Here is a 3,968-nt window from a genome sequence, read left to right as displayed (position 1 = left end):
TGCCTATAGTTTCTGGCGAGGGTACTTTGTTTGAACCACTTGCCAAATATATTGACTACTTTTTACAGAGCTGTGTAACGTCGTGGAAAACTAACATCAAGGACACAACGGATTTTCTCAACCAATTACCTACTTTAGACACAACTTATAGTTAACAATGGGTACTTTGCACCATCGATGTGACCTCTCTATACACGTCCATCCCTCTAAAAGAAGGAATCAAAGCAGTTGATTGGGCTCTATTAAAAATGGACAAAATTGGAGCACATAAAGTTTTTGTACTAGAACTATTGCTGTTCTGCCTTCAGCACAGCTATTTTCGATATGAAGAAGAGTTTTTCTTACAAATAAGTGGTACTAGTATGGGATTCGGGGGGCCCCCACATACGCCAATATATATAGGGCCACTTTTGAAGAGCAACACATTTTATCAAATGCTGAATGGAATCATTATCTTGGGACATACCGGCGATTCAATGACAACATCATTCTAATATGGACTGGTACCACCACTACTCCAGAAGGCAACATCAAACTTTTGAATACCAAAAACACCAGGATTAAATTCACTCATCAAATCAGTCTGAAAGAACTACCCTTTCTTGATGTACTAGTAGTTCAGAAAAACTCAACCATCTACACACAGACAAATGTCAAACCCACTGATCGCAACAATACGTTACTATACCAAAGTTTACATTCTCCCCAACTGATTCGCAATCTCCCATTCTCTCAAATGCTTCGCATTAAAAGAATTTCATTGACACCTGCAGCATATCAACATGACATTGAAAGTCTAAGAAAAAGATTTTCCGAAAGAGGTTATTCTCAAGACTGTATTGATAAAGCAGAATCTGGAGTTGCAGCAGTCGAACTTAAAGATCTTCTCATAACCAAACCTAAGCAACCTTCTACTAACTGTAATGTGTTTGTGTCCACATTTTCCACCAGATCTTTCAATATAAAAAAAAAAACATCAAGAAGAGATGGGAGTTGCTTCAAAAAGAAGATTTCAACAACATTTTCAGTAAGAAGCCCATTTTTGCGTGCACAAGAAGTCCTAACTTGAAGGAACAGTTGTCCTCCACCAAATTTGTCGAAAACATATGCCATGTATGAATGATAAAGTGCTACAATTGCAACCACTGCAATAATGCAATGCAGTTAAACTTTATTACCCACCCTAGGATGGGTGAAAAATGGTGTTACACTTTACAGCAGACTGCAACTCAAGTTTTGTAGTCTACAGTATTAAGTGTCCCTGTGGACTAATGTACATCGGGAAAACAAAAAGGAAAATCAAAGTTAGAAATGGAGAACATAAAAGTATGATACAGAATAAAAACACAAACTCCAATCTCGGAGTACATTGGTTACAACATTAACACTACACTCACAAGTTTGTTTCATGGTGATTGAAAACATTGCGTTTAAAGAAGGGAGGGACTCTAGCCATCTTTTATCACAGAGAGAAGTTTTGTCTATCAAGAAATACCATACAATGGAACCACTGGGACTTAATGACAAAATGGACAGGAGCTGTTCCTATAATATAGCTGCCACTTCAGACTAGCCTAGCATCCATCTGCCATTTTCTTCACACACACACAGGCCAGAGAGTTATGCCATTTATACACAACACTAGCAACTCAATTGAAGCATATTTAACCCATTATCCCTGTCACTGTTCATTTTTATGTCTGTATCTGAGAGAACATGATTTTGTGATATATTAAGGATCATGTTTAACATGTGATATAGCACATAGAATGCTGTTTAGCACTTGTTATGAGTCCCTTGCACTACCATTGACTATGTGTTATTCTTGGCACTCATTGCATTGACTTAACTCGGATCGCTTAGATTTCTTCCCCTCAACTCATGTAAACGCTTGGCGGGCAATTTTAGTTCTGAGTATTTCACAGTCCGTTATCTATTGCGGTTTGCACTATATTCACCCTACCAACATGACCACCGTTGATTTCCTACTTCTATGTCCTTGATTGCCCACGTGACCTCTAGCGCATATTTGATGTCTGTGAGATTTCACTCGTGTTTGAACGCTGCATCAGTGTCTTCTCGAGCAACCTGCTGGTATACACCGATAACTTTTTTCTTACTCAGGTCAGTGCTCTCTTCGCTCCTTGATTATCATTTTAAGATTTAGTTGACCGTTGAATGTAGTTTAATCATACTTTCTGCCTTCCAACAGACCTTTTATCTTGTGCGAGGACTGAAAGTACGTGAACAGGTATGGTTCACGATTTTTATAGCACTGATGGTGTGGCATAAGGGTTCCATACGGGCACCCCTATTACAGTATATATATTTCTTTCTTTACAGACTTTGATTTTATTCTTCTGCTTTGATGGGGTTTTAACTGTGCCTGGCGACCTCAGGTCAGCCGCTAATTCTCTTGTGCGTCACAGTAGTTCTCAGTACGCTGTAGTCAGCGGCTCCGAGCACACCGCGCTCACTTTAATCTTTTCACCTTCACTGCGTGCACTTCGTCATATAATATTTATGCACAGTTTGTTTTCTGTATCTGGCACGAGTTGTGTCTTTTAACTTGCATGCTTCATTAGAGTACATAGCACCCGTTTTATCTTGGAAATCGTTTTGTGCACCCGAACGTTAGGTCGCTTTGGTTACTGTTCATTTGTGGTTTTTTGTCACCTCATCACCTCTATTTCACCTTTTCTCGGTCTGCAGAATATGCTGATTAGCACTATGATTATGAATGTTTTGGCACATCAATTTCAATAAATTGTTGATTCATGTTGTTCAACTGCATTAGGAAGCTCCGGAAGTCAGACTTGGTTTGCATGAACAACACTAAGGAGTTTGTTCACTTGAGTGGGTCGATCGCTTTAGATGGCTAAGTAGAGTATACCTTAAACTCTTGTACATGTTGAAAATTGGTATTACAGTGAATGTATTCGCATTGAAATGTTTTTATTTTTGCTTCATTTACAGTGGCCCCTGAGGAAGGGACAGGACGTCACAAAATGCATCGGGCCAACTATCACCAATCGCCAGGAATTATGTTTCTATGTTCACAAAATGTATCTTACACCGCGTGTATTGACAGAAACAATTAATCGATGTATTGCGAAAGTCATGAAGAAATGGCTTGATTCAACACAACCAAAATGTGTAATATATGAAATAATAATTATAATTGGGAACCAGAATAATAACCTTATCTGAGAAACAAATGATTACTAAAACTTGTGTTTCTTTATATCGAAGACGTTTAATTTGTTGGTAACAATTTGCATATTTAGTTGGAATAATATTTAACACAGCTGTGCTCTCAGTCAGGTCTAGACAGTGAGTCTTGCACCTCCATTCGTTAATTTAGACAACCTAGGGACCGGCAGCCGTATGACATTGAGTAGCACGCAAAAGGCAGAGTATTATCTGTTTCACCAAAAGATTAGTTTGAGAACCATTTAAACCGGTGTGCTAGTGACTATTTCTTTAGTTAACCAAAAGGTTTCGTTTGCCAGGTCAAAATGCCAGTTTAAAATTGTACACACAGGCAGCAATGGAAGACCGTGGACATGTTTAAAGGGCTACTTAAGTGGGTGGCACAATGAGTGCTGCAGGCCCCCTAGTAGCACTTAATTTACAGGCCACTCGGAACATGTAGTACCAGTTTACAGGGACTTACAAGTAAATTAAATGCAGCAGTTCGGCGTAAGCCAATCTCACCATTTTTAAAGGAGAGAGTACACACACTTTAGCACTGGTTGGCAGTGGTAACGTGTGCAGAGTCCTAAAGCCAACAAAAACAAGCTCACCTAAAATAGGAGGAGTAAGGCAAAAAGTCTATGGAATGTCCATACTAATGCTGACAGGTCTAACATAGACCATTCAATATGTTTATCCTAAATAAATCAAACAGCTCTCTGCTATTAGAACTCCAACTTATAGTCGAATGGTAAGTGTGATTAGAAGGGTGT

The 3,968-nt window shown here is 38.9% G+C and overlaps 1 long non-coding RNA gene across 1 annotated transcript; it reads left to right on the top strand.

Annotated features, from left to right (window-relative positions):
• The first annotated feature begins 2,077 nt into the window (after positions 1-2,077).
• On the top strand, positions 2,078-3,128 carry LOC144767053 (uncharacterized). The gene is made up of 3 exons (XR_013598045.1): positions 2,078-2,124; positions 2,213-2,251; positions 2,977-3,128. It is a non-coding gene; the product is annotated as an uncharacterized LOC144767053 (long non-coding RNA).
• Positions 3,129-3,968: the final 840 nt, after the last annotated feature.

The sequence above is a fragment of the Lissotriton helveticus genome, chromosome 7 (genome assembly GCF_964261635.1).
Source record: "Lissotriton helveticus chromosome 7, aLisHel1.1, whole genome shotgun sequence".
Lineage (NCBI taxonomy): Eukaryota > Metazoa > Chordata > Amphibia > Caudata > Salamandridae > Lissotriton > Lissotriton helveticus.
This window is presented reverse-complemented; position numbering and strand designations above follow the sequence as displayed.